We start from the raw sequence: 20,391 nt of genomic DNA on the forward strand, positions 1-20,391 counted from the left end.
GTTTGTTTTTCTTTCTTTCATTAATATATGTATTTAAAATATGTAAGTTCAAAATGGCCTTAATTGAAAACTTTCGTTTGTGAAAAATATTGCCTCAAAGTTTGCTAAACATATACAGTTGGCCGAATTGAAGTCCAATATATTACCTGAAACTTTGAAATTCTTATGAGCGATATATTGATAAAAACAGAATTGGTCGAATTCTGTTATTTTAATTTCTTCAGCCCAATAGCGTTTAGATTATTACAACCACTTATCGCGATTTCCTGAGTTGTATGAAGTAAGCAAATTAAACAACCACAGCAAAATTAAAAATACATTTTTTTCTGTTCTATTCCATTAACTTCACAATACAGAGAATGGTAGCAAATTTTAGAAATTGGAAAATTTGGAAATAAGCTGTGATTAATTTTAATCCCCTAGTTGTAAAATATTTTATGGATCTGCCGAATAAAAATAGTCCCTATAATTCATAAGATGCAAGGTTTGTTTTAATATTTGACACAGGCAGCACACAATGTGATAGGTCAAGATTAAAGAGATGACGCGGGTTTCGCAAATTTAAGGAACAGACGATCGATTTAAATGTAATGTAGTGTAGTATTAAATCTTGCTTTGATTCCAAAGAATTATATATCTAGTGTCTATGGCATGGGAAGCAAAGCCAACTGCAGATTTTAAAATGTTGTTGTAGTCGTGATGGTCTTGGATTGTAATCTTACAGAATGGCCAAGTTGTGAAGAGTAACAAAGTCCGAAAAGGGCGCTTGATAAACACCAGGTTAGGCTAGAGGTGTCCGTTTAATCTAGTAGATGGGGAAGGAAGATAATTTCTAAGCTTGTTTGATTGCGTATGTATTGTGTTTGCGAAGAACATGAGCTATTTGTTCAGCAGTCCCTCTAAGGCAGGGTATGGCAGATTTCATTATATTCATTAGATATCAAATTAACGTTTATTTTATTTAATTCTTATAACAGAAGAGAATATGAAAAACAAATGGCCAAATCTATGAACTATATTTTGATAATATCTGTCTTTTATGAAGGATGATGATCAGAAGCTGATTAGATGCAACTCCAACTGAATGAATATATTCTATAAATAAAAATTCAAACCTCTTTCGTGAGGTAAGGATTGTTAAATTCAGAAAGAGAAGACTGTTGATGGATTCAAGTTGAATATTGAACTTGACGCGGAAGTATACAGGGGATTTATTTTGTCCATAAGTTAAGTACTTCTGCTTAACAATGGAACCAAAAAGAATATAGTGCAAACAGAAAGCCTGAGGTTGACGAAAAATGACAGTGAAAAGTTGGTATTCCATATATTCCATAAAGTAATCATCCAAGGTGGTGAAATAGGACATCCCCCTGGCTGTTCCCTCGATTTGTTTGTAGAGTTTGTTCTTCCATGCGAAGTGTTCTGCGTTGGTTCTAAATTTAAATCAATTAACTCAGCGAGACCATCTCTTAAAAATTCACGAATTTCCTGGAATGGTACATTTGTTTATCAAGGGAAACCACAATCTCACTATTCCTTGTTTCCTTTTGAAGTCAATACTGGTTTTGATATAATAAGCTAGTTTGATTAGTGATCTTTCAATGCAGATTAGAATTATATTTAGCTAGATGGAGAGGCAATACAAAACTCTGAGATGTAACAAGTACCCAGCTTTGTGAACTTTTCGGTAAGTCGTTGGTGCGTGAGCGACGAGTATGATAAATTCGTAATTTTTAATAGTTATCATCCAAATAAGAAGGTAAAATATATATTATGATAAATAAGCTATTTATTTAATTGTTTAAAATATTGCTAACAGGTAAATAAAAGCGCTTTGTTTTCTTTACCGAAACTCAGTTAACGCAAGGAAGGAGATTGTAATTTTAAGGCTGGGTTTGTTACGTATCATAGATATTGCATATACTGATTACGGCATTGATTTCTAGTTTGGGACCCTGACAACTCTCTTTCTTTCCAAAACTTAATATGTGGATTGTTATGGAAATGATATATAGTAGTTGTATTTGTCCTAACTGAATTTTGGTAGATATGCTTCGTATTCTGAATTCTTATATGGAATATAAATTCATGCATACTCTTTTCCATATAAATTTATGAATTAAGTTATTTTGTAGGAACTAAAGTTGTGAAATCAATCCAGTACATTACAGTCCAAACCACTTTACAGTCAAATCAAATCGATTGTATTATGTCACCTGATTCTCACAATAGCTAAATTCTACCGACTCCTCCAGTGTCAGTTCACTATATTATTAATCCATTATTGAATTCTTAGGGTAACTTTAAAAGATAAAGCATACTTTCATATCTCTGTTTTCAACTGTAAAACATGCTTTCATATCTTTGTTTTCAACTGAAAACATTACAAAACACAGGACGCAGGACATATATGGCGCAGAGGGTGAAGCTTGACACTTTTCATATTCCCTGTTGTCTGTTCCGGAAGCAGTGATGGGAGAGATTTGTGAGCTATTTTAGCTCGCCCTGAGTGGGCAGAAGTCGTTATTTTCGTCGTTGGGTGTTTAGGATGGCTTTCGGTCTTTTATGTTTCCAGTAGTCATTACCGTCATAGTTTCCGGCTTGTTGTATCAGTTGGTTTGGATGGATAGATGTCTTCATAAATTACAAAACACAGCCCTTTGCGTAATCTTATTATTATGCTTTATAATTACCTGAGAGAGGTATTTTAGAGTTATTTTCGAAATTCTTTAAAATATATTTAAAATAAAGACTTATAGAAAAACAATTACATATCCTAAAATAATTACATTTATATTTTATGCATATTTATTTATTTTATTTAAATATACTTCGGATATTATAAAATGAATGCTTAATGACTTCAACGTGACTGACCCTTTTATTTTCAAATATCTGACAATCAAGTTAAACCAGTTAAATGAAAAGTTTGATAATAATTGTGCTATACTTTGGATATGGAAGTTGTTAAAATAAAACTTGAAGACATCCTTTTTGAGTTTTATTTTGGCAAGTATTAAGACATACTGCTTGGTTTGATAAAGTGCGTAATTTACTACATTTAATCTTTTTACGGAAATTAAAAAATTTGAAATACATTTGTAACTAATTTTTTTTTTTATTTACTGAAGGCTACCAATTATTTTATCATTATTTTTGTCTTTCTTTCATGGATTACTACAAAACTCACAGAGGTTTGGCAAAATATCTTTGCTCACAAGATTTTTGTGCTTTATTGCCTAAAGTCGATAAACGTCTTCTTTCGCATGTTTCGTTGATTTGCGAGGGTCAAGAAACATCTCTGTTTCACGTCATACATTCTTCTTTGTTTGGTGGTAGTGAGGAAATATGTAGTTGTGATTAAGCAGAAACCGTGACAAATATTTGATCGCATCGGGTGTAAAATAATCCTTATAATGACTGAAGGTGCTAAGAATGCTCACAATATATGATTAGTAAGCGCTGTCAATTTATGTTCTAATTTGATCTTCAGAGAGAACAGAATGAGGGAGAGTTCAGTTAAAGAATGTATTTCATTCTTTCATTGCTTCATTCATAAATGAATGAATGAATAAATAAATAAAAATAGTAATCTCTGATATGAGTTTCAGCTGGTTTCGTTTGTAGTTCAGTTGAAGTATAAAAATGACTAAAAATTCTCTCTTTAAGACATACAGGTGCCGTTTTACATGCGCTGACTTCTACATTTGTTATATAATTAAAAATATTAAGTTCATACATTTGGAATATAGAATAGACTCATTGAGCAAAAACATGTCTTATAAGTTGTCCAGTTTGAAATAAATTATTATGAGTTGCTGTATGTTCAGCTATTGATGCACGTTGAAGATGACAGGGTATTTCGATACAAATAATTGAAAGAAGTCTAGGTGAAAGGCAAAAGTGTCAAAAATCTAGCCATATCAATAGGATAATGAACCATTGACTCTGTAACACTACAACAAACTCATTCATTGCAATAAAGTTTCGTTGCTAGGAAAATTTAATCTGGTTGAAGAGAACAGCAGTAGATTACAGATAACCTGATTATAGAAGGCTACATTAGATGTCACGAAGCTTCAGTCTCTTTGTGTGTGCGCGTTTGTATGTGTGTGTGTGAGAGAGAGAGAGAGAGAGAGAGAGGGATGCTAACAAATTTTCATACTTGTCAAGCGAATTCAAAGTGTCCTTCAGAATAAGAAGAAACAGAAGAACAAGAAGGAAACAAAACCTGTAAACCTTTCTTACAATAAAGACGGGAATCCAACCCAATGCATTCGAAGCTAGAGGCGTAAAACCAATCATCGCTTAGTAAGCAATGAAGCACTAAATCCGATGAAAATTAAGCAATGAACGTGTGAACGATGATGAATTAATTATTCATCCAGTTCATTCAATCCAGTTAGGAAATTTATTCCTTTGGATATGCGTAAAATTAAGTTATAGAGGACGTCCCTCAGATTTGTTCGATATTTGGTATTAACGGCTCCTCTTTTAAAAAATATCTCCAGTGAACACGTCTTAATTCTCTTATTATATCCTTTTCATTGAAATTCCACCTTTGAAGCTTTCGGTTTGTAATCTCCCTAATTCGTAGGCTTTCGTAGAAGGTTGTTGTGCATATTGATTTAAACAATTATCGTGAATGATTATCATGTCATCATCTCCGGTATTAATATCGTTGATTAATATTACCGTAGTTTTTATTATTTTTTATTGCGAATACCATCCATGATCGTCAACTGCGCATTGCACAATATCATTCAGTAGGTGGGGTAGAGATTAGAATTTCTGGAAACCCTGTTCTAGAACGAAACATCTTCAAGACATTTCAAATTCGTCAAAATCAGAGTAGTCTCGCAACAGACGAGGAAATCCATTCTCCGCTTATCTGGTTAAAGTAATAGCCTCAATGTTATTAATACTATCCTTCACTACCATATTTCGATACTCAGCTGTAGAGATCCGTCCTTATTGCAAACCACACTGACCTCGAAGTCCTGTTCTGAATAACAATTCAGTATCGTTGATTTGATATCATTGAGTTGATAACTTCAGTGATAAGCCATAACACGCTCCATTCTCTTTTCCCTCTTCACTCTCTTCGGGCAACATTATAACTGTTATTACGTATTTCTAAAGTAAAAAACCTCCAAAATATGCGGCATAATTTTTTTCATTTAATAATTTCAACCGCAGTTTAAATTAGCTAGAAGCACGAAGATTGTTCTTCAAGACTCGTATTTCATACCGTGCTCTGTCCACTTTTCCTATCGATGCGAACGGATTTATCATTATTAGTTGAAATATCCTTCACCCCACCCAGTCAAGCGCCATGTTTCGTTTGTTATCATTTTTAAATATGTAAAAAATATTACGGACTTTATGGTCTTGTTGAAATTAATGGATCTACTTGTATTTAGATGGAATGACACTACTGATACATTTGACGTTATTAATAAGCCGATAATATAATTTAATAAAGAAACAGCATAAATTCTAATGGCTGCAAACAGATTTTTGCGGTTTATTCTTTTAACTAATATAAACCGCAAAAATCTGTTTGCAGCCATTTAAGTAAATCGAACTTTTTGAATCACTCCTTTCACAATAATAAGTACATCGAAAATTTGTCACTTTATTTGTCATAATGCGTGAATATTTGTCACAATTGTTTTAGTTTAGTTTTTTTATTGAATATTGAGGTTCATTACCACAGCAAGCTATGCCATATTTCAATATCGATTAACCTAAGGATTTATACATGATTTTCCAAGGTAATGTGTGTTGTAAGTATTTCATTTTATATCTGCAGTTTTTGGGCATATTATTAATGTATGTTCCAACACATACTCTAGTCATTGTACAGGCCTAAGTATATCAGGTTTGTAACATCCTGGATTGCTAGTAAGGACGTGTTTGTTTTCTTTGGCAGTGTGAAGTACGACATTTCAATGATGTGTGAGAGATCTGTAGTCATCCGAGAGCTTCTAAATATTAGGAGAAGAGTTTGTTGCTTATTAAGATAGAATTATTCATGAGCTAATCAGTGATTATGTTGAAGTCTGTAAATGTTGTAAGCCTATTGATGGGGCATTGTGTATGGATATGAGTATTGTGTCATCTGCGTACTGATAGATGTGACTTATAACCGTAGGTCGGATTGATCGTTTAGGAAAATGGTGGAAACGTTTGGTGTTATCAAAAACTTTTGAGAAATCAAGAACAAGTGTTACTAGGAAATGAATTTTTTCCAGGGATGAGTTTATATTGTCACAGAGATTGTCCAATAAGATATTAGTTCCTTTATTTTTACGAAATCCACTGAGTGCTAGATATTATTTGGAATTTCTCTAAATATGTGGTTATTTTTTAATTCACATGTCAGAGAGTAATATGTAGTTTTAAGGTTAGGAACTACGAAATAGAAGCAAAAGTGCTCAACGTCTTGGGCAGTTCTCTGTGACGGCTAAGGACGAAGATGAGTCTTCATCAAGTCTTTATCAGGTTAGGAGAAACCAGCATTGCCTGCTTCATCTCAAGAATAGTACATAACCCATTAGAATTTCTGGAAACCCTGTTCTAGAACGGAACATCTTCAAGACATTTCAAATTCGTCAAAATCAGAGTAGTTCCAATTTATTCCAATTTATTACATTTTATTACATTTATTACATCCAATTTATTACATTTATCCCAAAGGAAAACTAATTCTAACCAAATATCGGCTTCATTTATGTGGAAATAAAATTATATAGAAATACATGCAAAACCGGGGAACACAGACGTTTAATTTTAATACTATTTTGGTAAAATTAAACGTCTGTGTTCCCCGGTTTTGCATGTATTTCTATATAATTTTATTTCCACATAAATGAAGCCGATATTTGGTTAGAATTAGTTTTCCTTTGGGATAAATGTAATAAATTTATATATAAATGTTTATGTATACAACAATGAAGCAATGCATGTATAATTATTCTAATTTTTAAAGATATCTGTGGCATAACTATAAATAATAAATTACCGAATAACCACAGTAAGTAACTTTAATTAAATAAAGGTACAAATATTTTGTACTGAAATTAACAGTACATCATCAGTGTAGACAACAAGCAATTCAAAGGAATCGAATACATAGTACATAAGATTTTGTGGATTACCAATTAAAATCTGTTTCCAATTGCTAAAAATTAATGATATATTATTAAATAATTCTTAAAAACTATTTCTTTGATGTTACATAACATAAGAATCTCACAATCTCACAAATGTTTTAGAGAGAGAGAGAGAGAGAGAGAGAGAGAGAAATCATTTCGATTCAGATTTGGACAATGTAAAAGGGCTTCGCAACTTTCTTTGAAACGGCGTTCATATTTAAACTTGCATCTATGAAGAACACGAGCTTTATCCCAATGGATATTGCTTTAGTGTCAATACTATATTGTGCCAGATCAGACTTTTCAGGTTTCATGCATTCGATATAATATTGATGTTCATTCATTTTTTCCCCACACAATAGCCTGTTCGTCCAAAGTATGTTAAATTACATTCACGAGATATCTGGTAAACGCCAGCTAATGACAGAGGTGCCAGTTTGTCTTTTGTGGATGGCAACAGGTGAGAAATTTTCTTGATAGGAACATTTGTGGGAATGAGGTGATACGTCTTCAAAATTCTGCGAATTGGGAAATTCGCAGAATTTTGAAGACGTATCAGAAACGTTTGAGAAATCAAGAACCAGTGCTAACGAAGTGAATTTTATTCAGAGATGAGTTTATGATGTCACAGAGATGGTCCAATAAGATACTAGTTCCTTTATTTTTACGAAATCCACTGAGTACTGCTAGATATAATTTTGAATTTCTCTAGATATGTTTTTATTCTTTCGATCGCATTTTAGACAGTAATATGTAGTTTTAAGTTAGGAACCAGGAAATGGAAGCAGAAGTCATCATATTCTTGGGCAGTTCTCTGAGTCGGGTAAGAGGAAGATTGGCAAATCATTAGTCTTCATCAAATTAAGGCAATCACATATATATTTACTAGGGGAACTCCTCCCCCTACCGTCTACGGCGTGCAACCCCCCCCCCGAGTTCTAGATTGGTAGGCTGGTTCTCCTTGAATTCTGATGACTCGAATTTTGAAGACTCGACACTCAGGGTAGCCCACGAGTTTCAAATAACTTAACAAAAAACGTGACACAAAAACGTTACATAAAAAGGCTTATCATTTTATATTATAGGGCAGATATATATGTATATGTATATGACGATGGAGCGATGCAGGTAAAATTATTCTAATCTTTAAAAGTACCTGTGTCATAACTATAAATAATAAATTATACAATAACCACAGTAATTAACTTTAATGAAATAAAGGTACAAATATTTCGTACTGAAATTAACAGTACATCATCAGTGTAGACAACAAGCAATTCAAATGAATGGAATACAAAGTATACAAGATTCGGGGGATTACCAATTAAAAACGGTTGCCGCTTTCTAGAATTATTATTAATAAAATATTATTAAATAATTCTTAAAAACTATTTCAATTCGATTCAGATTTGGCCAATGTAAAAGGGCTTCGCAAGTTTCTTTGAGAAGGCGTTCATATTTAAACTTGCATCTATGGAGAAGACGAGCTTTATCCCAATGGATATTGCTTTAGTGTCAATACTATATTGTGCCAGATCAGACTTTTCAGGTTTCATGCATTCGATATAATATTGATGTTCATTCGTTTTTTTTTTTTCACTTTGGCCTACTTGTCCAAAGTATATTAGAATTCATTCACACGGTATGTGGTAAACACCAGCTAATAATAGAGGTGCCAGTTTGTCTTTTGCAGATGGCAACAGGTGAGAAATTTTGTTGATCGGAAAATATGCGGAAATGAGATTATACGTCTTCAAAATTCTGTCAATTGGTTCCAAGATGTCAGAAATATAAGGGATTGGAACTCTGCGGTCCGTTGAAGAGTCATGAGGTGTTGAAACATAGGAGTCAATTATCTGTTGGACTTGATTTGATTGTAACCATTAAATTGCATTAAGCTTTTGATAGTGAAAAGTTCATGTAATAAGCTTGAGGGAGAGGATCACCTTATTTGCCTATTAATTAAAGACTTGATAACACCAATACTTGAGAGGTGTGATGAGCAGACGTTTGATGGTTTTATCTGCCAGCAAAGGTAGGTTTTCGATAAACACTGGTGGATAAATTACCACAGGCCGTGCGTGTAAGAAGGATGTCCAAGAATGGTAAAGTACTAGCCTTTTCGTTTTCCATGTTGAACTGAATTCTTTGGGTTAAATATGCTTTTGATCTCTTATAGTAATGTAGTAAGTTCCTCTTCAGAATGCGGCCAAATAGCAAAGACATCATCAACATAACAAACGAAACAGAGGTTAGAGATGAATGGATGAGAACAAGGTGTCTTCCAGATGGTACATAAAATACTTTCCCGACGGTGGAGACAGAGGACTACCCATGGCAGTACCTTCAACTTGTTTATAAATCTTGTTTTTCCAGCTTAAATATCTTGAATGTATAACAATTTCAAAAATCTTTGCAATATCGGGAGGGTAATCATCACATAGTAAATTAATATTTTCCTATAAACAAACTTTCTCACCTGTTTTCATCTACAAAAGACTAACTGGCACACCATTATCTGGCGTTTACCAGATACCGTGTGAATGTAATCGCACGAGACTCATTTTTATCCATTTCAAGGGATATGGACAATACCTTTTGCTTCAGCCAGCTGTATTAAACACACTACTTGATAGAACGACTTGCAATTTCACGTGGATGCTTATGACAGATGAACCAATTTAGAAAAAAAAAATCTCGTCGATAGTATTGCCATCTATGGTTGAAGACGAGAACTTGTCAGACCACCCTCGTACTTTGGACAAACAGGCTGTTCTGTGGAAAAAAATGAGGAATGAACATCAATATTATATCGAATACATGAAACCTCAAAATCCTGGTCTGGCACAACATAATATTGACACTGAACACAATATCCAATGGGATAAAGCTCGTCTTCTCCATAGATGCAAGTTTAAATACGAATGCCTTTTCAAAGAAAGTTGTGAATCCCTTTTGCATCGGCCAAATCTGAATTGAAATGATTCTCTCTCTCTCTCTCTCTCTCTCTCTCTGAAAACTTTGGGAGATTCTTATCTTACGTAACCATCAAAGAAATAGTTTTTAAGAATTATTTAATAATAATTTATTAATAATAATTTATATCACGCGACAACAGTTTTTAATTGATAATCCACCGACTTTTAGGTACTTTGTAATCCATTTGTTTGAATTGCTTGTTGTCTACACTACTGATATATTGCTAATTTCAGTACGAAATATTTTTATCTTTATTTCATTAAAGTTAATTACTGTGGTTATGGGATAATTTATTATTTACATAAAATTATTATTATTTTCCAGTCTAATTTTTGATAACTTCAGGTTTTCTCAGTGTCTGTGTAATATACTTATTTTAGTATATTACACAGACACAAAACTAAGTATTATAACAAATACTTAGTAGAATTCGCTTAATAAAGGTTGTCCAGGAATTAGCTATATATTTCAGAGAAATAGAACGAATTTTTAAAAACTATTGTTTATTTATATTTATCATGTGTAATATATGTTATAAATATAAAACCTTCTAAATTATTTCATAATTTTATTTTCATCTCCTTTCAGAATCCCCACCCTAATAATGAATACACAAGAATGCACCTTTGTTGTAACATCGTGTTTATTACCTAATTATGATATAAAAACAGATTTAGAAATCCTAAGTCAAATTTTTATTGACAACATTGAAGATGTGCTCCGTCTGTATCCCTGCAAATTACAAATCTATCCTTAGCGTTGAGAAACACATTTTTAAGCACTTCAGTAGTTATGTCTGAAATGCTTAAAAATGTGTTTCTTAACGCTAAGGATAATTTGCAGGGATACAGACGGAGCACATGTTCAACGTTGTCAATAAAAATTTGACTTAGGATTTATAAATCTGTTTTTGTATCATAATTAGGTAATAAAATTCACTGCCAACTGAACGAGGTCTTTAATTTCAGCTAAACTTTTGATTTTTTGGCGATTAGCCTTTCTTTTCATGGAACCTCTTGCAAAAAAAAAAAAAATTCAGCGTTGTCAAATCCCTGTGTAACAATAACAGGCTACCAAAAAATCTCTACTGAATACCTTAGCTATCAAACTCATCCGGAATACTGTTTCTTTCTTCGTACAAACATTTTCTTTAATTTCGATGAAATATATAGTTATCACTTATTGGAAAAAATCATTTTCATGATTGAAACAATAGTATCGTAGTCCTTATAAATGACTGGCTTAAAGGGGCGAAGCAAGAATGCTTCTCATCTTCCCCGTTATCTGTAGAGGACAGTGTATTGATAAGGTGTTATTGAGTTATTAAAGCTCTGATCGTGGCAGGAGGGTAACGGCAATAGCCGAGCCTCAGTTAGAACATCATTGGCTACAGCATTGCCATCCATTACCCTCCCAGGGTTTCACTCCCTCTCCTGATCAATAGTATCGTAGAAGGCTTAAGTTCTTAAAAGAATTGGAAGATGGACTGAGTCCTTGACTCTTTATACCGTCATCTGAATGAAGAAAATCTGTGTGGATAGGGTGTTATTGAGCTAAAATCTCTAGTTATGGCTGGGTAACGGCAATAGCCGAGCCTCAGTTAAAACTTCATTGGCTACAGCATTGCCATTTGTTACCTTGGGAGTCCAAAAAATGACTTTTTTTCCTCCGGCTATCTTTCGATAGTATCGTCCTTATAAGGACTGGCTTAAAGGGGCTTAGCAAGAATGCTTTTCATCTTCCCCGTTATCTGTAGAGGACAGTGTAGGGATAAGGTGTTATTGAGCAATTAAGGCTCTGATCATGGCAGGAGGGTAACAGCAATAGCCGAGCCTCAGTTAGAACTTCATTAGCTACAGCATTGCCATCCCTTACCCTCCAAGGGTATTGGATTGAATGAATCAATCCTAAATCCGTGTCCTCGATAGTATCGTCCTTATCCTTATAAGGACTGGCTTAAAGGGGCGAAGCAAGAATGCTTTTCATCTTCCCCGTTATCTGTAGCGGACAGTGTAGGGATAAGGTTATTGAGCTATTATTAAAGCTCTGATCATGGCAGGAGGGTAACAGCAATAGCCGAGCCTCAGTTAGAGCTTCATTAGCTACAGCATTGCTATCCATTACCCTCCAAGGGTATTGGATTGAATGAATCAATCACCGCATCTCACGGTCGATTGATTCATCCTCGATAGTATCGTCCTTATATCCTTATAAGGACTGGCTTAAAGGGGCGAAGCAAGAATGCTTTTCATCTTCCCCGTTATCTGTAGAGAACAGTGCGTGGATAAGGTGTTATTGAGCAATTAAAGCTCTGATCATGGCAAGAGGGTAACAGCAATAGCCGAGCCTCAGTCAGAACTTCATTGGCTATAGCATTGCCATTCATTACCCTCCAAGGGGTAAAACACCGAGTTCGATAGTATCGTACATTTTTAGTAAATCTTATTAATACTTATTATTTTTACTATTAAAAGGTGTATGGGACTTTTAGTAGACCTTTGAAAATAGTTTTATTATTTTTTTTTAATTTTAAAGAAAAATTAAAATAAATATAATACGATATATATAATTTTATAATGATTATTTTGTACTTTAGAGAAATTAAAATGATTATAGATTTCACCTCTTATCAAGGATATTCTTATTATATTAATTATAAACATTTCTAGAATTAAATTTTTAGAAATACTACTTCGAAATTTAAAGGATTATTGCAGTTTATTAAGAGAGAGAGAGAGAGAAAAAAGAGATTTTTCTTCTGTTATTCTTTTTTTATTTTTTAAAAAATTTTTCTCTCTCTCTCTCTTAATAAACTGCAATAATCCTTTAAATTTGCTATATATATATATATATATATATATATATATATATATATATATATATATATATATATATATATATATATATATATATATATATATATATGTGAGAGATATATGTGAGAGAGAGAGAGAGAGAGAGAGAGAGAGAGAGAGAGAGAGAGAGAGAGAGAGTTTTAGAGAGTATAGGAGGTTGGTAATAAATCAAAAACCATAATTCTCTACAATTTCAATAAATCTCTGAATTTTTGGAAAAACCAAAATAGAGAGGTTGTTCGACAAATGATAAATATTTATAATTCTAAAGTACCAAATTTCAGTAAATTTTGTAGACATATTTTAGAATATTTAATATAGTATAATATTGTGTAAAGATATAATTATATGTGCATTAGAAAGGGCCCGTCTTTGCATTAGAAAGGGCCCGTCTTTGCAATGCCACTGCGTAAGCTTTTTTACATCACCACTTTTTTTTTGTATTAGTTATGGAAAACACGCCACGTTAAATGAATTCCAGTTTCGGTTTCACAAAGAGAGGGCCCTTTCTATGGAATGTTACATGAATTATGGACCATCCTGTATATAATTTTTCATAAACTATAATATAATTATATCTTTAGAATCATAAATATTTATCATTTGTCGAACAATCTCTCTATTGTGGTTTTTCCAAAAATTCAGAGATTTATTGAAATTGTAGAGAATTATGGTTTTTGATTTATTACCAACCTCCTATAGGGGTCACTCTATGTGAACGTCAAGGGACTAAAGCTTTTTGAATTTGCTGAAAGCGATTACTTTGTCATTCTGCTCTTCAGAAAGAAAAAAATAGTGTTTGGATATTTTGTAGTATTTTATTAATTATCGTAACCTATTTTTTTTTATTCAGTAGACCTATAGAATTATCAAAATTTTGGAGGGTTTTAAAATTAAAGATGGTTTATTTCCCAGGTATTCATATTGCTCTTCTGTCACACGTTGTACTTTATCCTACATATGCGTAAATTGCACTAAGAAATTCATTTACTGTATTTTTTCATTAATAGATATAGAATAATATGTAAATTAAATTCAGAATGACCGTACACAGAAATCTATAAAAACCTACATTTGTGAAAAATATTGCCTCAAAATTTGCCAAATATATAAAATTCTGAATTTGAAGTCCAAAAAGAAACTTTGAATTTCTTATGAACCATATCTTTAGCGCTGGCTAAAAAGCAAAATTGGTCCATTTCTGTTATTTCCGTTTCTTTAGCCAAATGTCGTTTACAAAATGAAGAAACCGTACTTATTTTTTCACTCTTTTCACTATATATATATTATAAAGATTCGTTCTACTTGAACCAATTTTTGGACCCCAAGAAAATAAAGGTAATTGGTAAAGGGTAATTTATTTTCCCCAAGGATATGACAGTAAGATCACACGATCTTACTGTCAAACAACTTTATTTAATTGTTTAAAATATTGCTAACAGGAAAATAAAATCTCTTTGTTTTATTTACCGAATATCAGTTTAGGTAAGGAAGGAGATTGTAATTTTAAAGCTTGTTACGTATCATAGATATTGAATCTATCGATTACAGCATTCATTTCGTGATTCGTTCTTTCACATCGTTCTTTCTACAACTTTTTTGTGTATATTATGTGAATGGAAATTATATTGTTGTATTCGTCCTAACTGAAGTTTGGTAGATGCACTTTGTATTCTGAATTCTTATATGAAACAAGAATTTATGCATATTCTTTTACATACAAATTTATAAAAGAAATTATTTCGTAGGAATTAAAGATATCCTTATGAAATTAGTCCAGTACATTGCAGTTCAAAACACTTTATAATCAAATCAAGTGGATCGTACTGCGTCTCCCTAGTCTCAAAACAGCTAAATTCTGCTATGGTGAATTTACTCAATCCAGAAAATTACTGCGAATGCTTTAGTATCAATTCACTATATTAATTCATTATTAAGAAACCACTTCAGATTTCGTTCTGCATTATATAATTAATGAAACATATATATAATTAATGAAACATATATAATTTAATTAATGAAACATATATAATTATATAATTAATGAAACATATATATAATTAATGAAACATATAATTATATAATTAATGAAACATATATACTTTAATTAATGAAACATATATATATAATTAATGAAACTTATATAATTATATAATTAATGAAACATATATAATTTAATTAACGAAACATATATATAATTAATGAAACATATATAATTATATAATTAATGAAACATATATAATTTAATTAACGAAACATATATATAATTAATGAAACATATATAATTACATAATTAATGAAACATATATCATTTAATTAACGAAACATATATTATAGGGGACTTTCACATCATTTTTCAACCAAAAACAATACAAATCAGTTCTTATCGTATTCTTATTAATATTCTTTATAATTACTTCTGGCAAGTATTTTAGAGTTATTTTAGAAATTCTACAAACCATTTTTAAAATAAAGAATATTAGAAAAAATTTACATATCGAAAATAATTAAACTTATATTTTATATATATTTATTTTAGTTTAAATATACTATTCAGATTTCATGAAATGAATGCTTAATATTTTTAGCGTGATTGAACATTTTATTTTCAAATATCTGATAATCAAGTTAACCCTCCGGAGTTCGCGGTGGTAAAATTGCAGCGTAGGTCACGGTATATCTGAGAGATACATTCATTACTAGTATGTGCTAAAATGCAATAAAACATAAAGAAAAAGCACTGTAAATATAAGACATGACGGTAAAAATTAAGTGGATATTGAATCCAAGATTATTTCATAGACGAATATAGAAACTACAAGAATTTCGTGCGAAATATATGGAAACTAATAGTTTTTTTCGGCGGATGCAAGCATAAGCAACCTTATGGGCAATTTATCATATTTTATTTATCATACATTTCCTAGAGGACATATATAAGCCTTTGGCTCTCTATTTCAGTAATACATGACGGTTTATTAATTTTCAGTTACAATCTAGAAATTATTGAACAAAGAATAAAAAAAAAAAAAAAACTAAACCATACTATACCGACATCGAAGGTCGCGGTATATCTCTCAGATACAGTTTACTGTCAAATATCACAAACCTTTATATAACATGTGTTAAGCCAAACTGACAGCAAAAAAAAAAGTGCGGAATATCACTCGTAACATACGAATGCACAGCTACTTATGACCTCCGAGCTATACACGGAATTGTGTAAGAACATTTATATTAAACATTTTTTTGCATGCATCTGTCAGATCAGCCGCGAGCTCCGGAGGGTTCAACCAGTTGAATGAAAAGTTGGTTAAAAATTATATTATTACTTTATTATTATATTATAATAAATTAAATTATTACTTTTGTGTTTCTTTCATGGATTACAACCAAATCGAGAAAGGTTTGGCAAAATATCTTTGCCACCAGATTTTTCTGCTTTGTTGCCTAAAGTCGTTAAACGTCTTCTTTCCCATGTTGCGTTTATACTTGCGAGGGTCAAGAAACATCTCCGGTTTCACCTCGTGCATGTTTGTCTTTGGTGGTGGTGAGGGAGTGGGGAATTATGCAGTTACGATCAAGCAGAAACTGTCACAAATATTTGGCCGTGTCTGGTTCAAAATAATCCTCATAAAGGCTGCAAGTGCTAAGAATGCTCACAATGTATGTTCAGTATGCGTTGTCAACATTTTATGCTCCAATTTGGTTCAGAGAGAGAAGAATAAGCGAGAAGTTATCAAAAAGATCAAATTAAAGAATGTATTTCATTCTTTCATTGCTTCATTCATAAATGAATGAATGGATAAATTAATAAAACCCACAATATCTGCTATCAGTTTCATATGATTTCGTTTTTAGATCAGTGAAAGTATAAAAATGACTTAAAATTCACCCTTTAACTCGTTCATTCCTCATAGGTGGCGTTGTTCATGTGCTGACTTCTACGTTTCTTTTATAATTAAAAATATCGAGGTCCCACCTTTCGAATACAAATTAGACTAAATAACAAAAATATGCCATATAAGTTGTCCAGTTTGAAATAAATTATTATGAGTTGCTGTATGTTCAGCTATTGATCCACGTTGAAGATGAGAGGGTATTTCGTTACAAATGATTGAAAGAAAACCTCTAGGTGCATTTCTAATGTGTCAGAAATCTACCGATATGATCTAGTATGCTGAACCATTAACACTACAAGAAACTCATGTACTGCATTAAAGTTTCATTGCTAGAAACATTTAATCTGGTATGAAGAGAACAGTAGTAAAATTACAAATTATCTGATTATAGACGGCTATATTAGAGGTCACAAAGCTTCAGTCTTTTTTTTTTTTGTGTGTGTGTGTGTGTGTGTGTGTGTGTGTGTGTGTGTGTGTGTGTGTGTGTGTGTGTGTGTGTGTGTGTGTGTGTGTGTGTGTGTGTGTGTGTGTGTGTGTGTGTGTGTGTGTGTGTTAGAGAGAGAGAGAGAGAGAGGGAGAGAGAGGATGCGAACAAATTTTCATACTTTTCAGGCTAACTCAAAGTCTCCTTCAGAAGAAGAAACAGAAGAAGAAGAGGTAGAAGGAAAAAAACATGCAACCCTTTCCTACAACAAAGACGGGAATCTAACCCAAGGCATTCGAAGCTAAAGGGGTAAAACGTATCATCTCGTATTAAGCAATGAAGCCCTACATCTGATGAAAATTATACAATGAACGCGTGAAAGATACTAAATTGATCAATCCTCCAGTTAATCCAATCCAGTTAGGAAATTTACTCTTATGGAAATAGGTAAGATTAAGTTATAGAGGATGTCCCTGAGATTTTTCTAATATTTGGTTTTAACGTCTCTTCAATTAAAAAATGACTTCAGTTAAAACTTCTTAATTCTCTTATATCCTTTTGTTTGAAATTCCACCCTTGAATCTTTCTATTTGTAATCCCCTCATTCTTCCCCTTAATTCCTCTTCGAAGATTATGTGATCGCTGTCACAACAGGATTCGAAACAATCATATAACCAATCCCAAATTCCTCTGATGTTATTAAATCGAAGAGCCTGTCCCCTCCCTCCAGTAGAAGGTTTGTTGTACATATTGCATCAAATAATTATCATGAAGTCGCCCCGTAAATTTTCTACTGGTTTCGTTAGCTCTTTCATTCTCCCCATCGTTATCTCGCATATTAATATCCCTCATTAATAATACTGCAGTTTTTATTATTTTGTATTGCGAATACCATCCATGATCCTCTACTTCGCATTGTACAATAGTATTCGGTAGGTGGGGTTGAGATTAGAATTTCTGGAAACCCTCCAAATCGTGTTATGGCTTCAGTGATAAGCCATAACACGATTCTCTTCTACCTCTTCGCTCTGTTCTGACAACATTATAACTGTTATTACGCATTTCTAAAGTAAAAAAACTTCAAAAATATATGGCATAATTTTTTCATTTAATAATTTCAGCTGCAGTTTAAATAAGTTTAAGCAAAAATAACAAAGATAAATAAAATATAAGTGTAATTATTTTTCAAATGTAAAATATTCTCCTAAAATTCTTTATTCAGAAAATACTTTGTAGAATTTCTAAAATAACGCTAAAATACCTTCCAGAAGTAACTATAAAGAATATTAATAAGAATTCGCCAAAAGCAGTGTTTTTTTATGGTCGGAGAATCAATCGACCGTGAGATGCGGTGATTGATTCATTCAATCCAATACCTTTGGAGAGTAATGGATAGCAATGCTGTAGCTAATGAAGCTCTAACTGAAGCTCGGCTATTGCTGTTACCCTCCTGCCATGATCAGAGCTTTAATAATAGCTCAATAACCCTATCCCTACACTGTCCGCTACAGATAACGGGGAATATGAAAAGCATTCTTGCTTCGCCCCTTTAAGCCAGTCCTTATAAGGACTATAAGTGTTTTTTTATAAGTGAGGAGAACGAGAGTACCTCTATAACGTAAGTAGGTGTGTCGTGCGATTGGTGAGGAATCTTTCGGGAAAAATGGCGGCTCGCGTGTTAGTGTTTTGTGTCGTGTGTTATTGATGGTGAATTGTGTATTTGACTGATAAGTTTTCAGAGATTTATGCTTATATTCATTAGTAATATCAGTTATTTGCTTGCCGCAATAAACAGGCATTTTACATTTTATTTCCCATACAAGGTAAGTCAACTGACTTCGCAAAGGCGATACGCTAGGCCTACTGCCATTAGTGTCGTTGTTGTATTTTAACATCTTGTTGCTAGTTGACGCGCCTATGCTTGATATTGCTGGTAGTCCTTTGCGGCTGCGGGATATTTTACAAAAACTTCTGCTGGCAGGTCTTTAGACCTGCGGGATATTTTATTAACGCACATACGCAACTAAATCGATATGAGCGTGCCTGACCTGGACGTATTTGCTGATCTGCTCGAAAGAGAGCCAGCTCTTGAACTCATTGATAAACTACAAAAGAAGTTCAAGTTGACATGGCCTACTAGCATGATTGACCCCGACACTATTATTGAGTCACTCGATAAAAAGCTAGCACTCAGTTTTATTAAAAAGCTCCTCAAAAAGTTTGAACGGGATTGGCCCGGCTACTTAAATTTGTATTCCTCACCTGAAGTTGAAGTTGAGGAAAATGAAGACTCCCCACAAGTGGAGGAAAAACTCAATCTAGTTGTCTCTACCTCTAATCCTTCTGATCAAGAAGAAACTCACGCACGTAAGAAGAGAAAAATTCTTGCTGCTGAATCAACAAATGTTGTTGGTATGGAAGAGGATGTTCCCATTTCAGATCCCTCTGTTTCCCACAATGAAAAGGTGCCACCGATTATCCTAAGGGAAAAGCAGAGATGGACAACACTCAGAACCATCATGGCAAATTCACAAATTCATTACACGTCTGCTAAAAATGCAGACGAGGGAATACGAATTCAGCCCACCACGGTGGCTGACTATAGAAACCTTACAAAGGAACTGGATACTAGAGGAACCCAATATCACACATTTTCACTTGCCTCTGAAAAAAATCTGAAAGTAGTCTTACGAGGAGTCTCTGAGGATATTGACACAGATGAAATAGTTACTGACCTTAACCTACAGGAACTACCCCCCATAAAGGTCACTAGAATGTTTAGATCAAATAAGACACCTATGCCTTTAGTCTTAGTAGAAATTCATAACATCTACAAAGACATTTATAATTTAAAATCAATCTGTGGACTCAAAATCACCACAGAACCATTGAGAAAGAAATCATCTTCTGGGCAGTGCCACCGGTGCCAAAAATTTGGCCATGCCCAGAAGCTATGCAAAGCTCAGTTCAGATGCGTAAAATGTGGCGAGAATCACCCCACAAACACCTGCGCCAAGCCAAAAACCACCCCGGCTAAGTGCGCTAATTGTGGGGGTCCCCACCCTGCTAAT

This window comes from Typopeltis vanoorti, chromosome 9 (genome assembly GCF_054136105.1).
Source record: "Typopeltis vanoorti isolate ZY-2024b chromosome 9, IOZ_Tvanoo_1.0, whole genome shotgun sequence".
Lineage (NCBI taxonomy): Eukaryota > Metazoa > Arthropoda > Arachnida > Uropygi > Thelyphonidae > Typopeltis > Typopeltis vanoorti.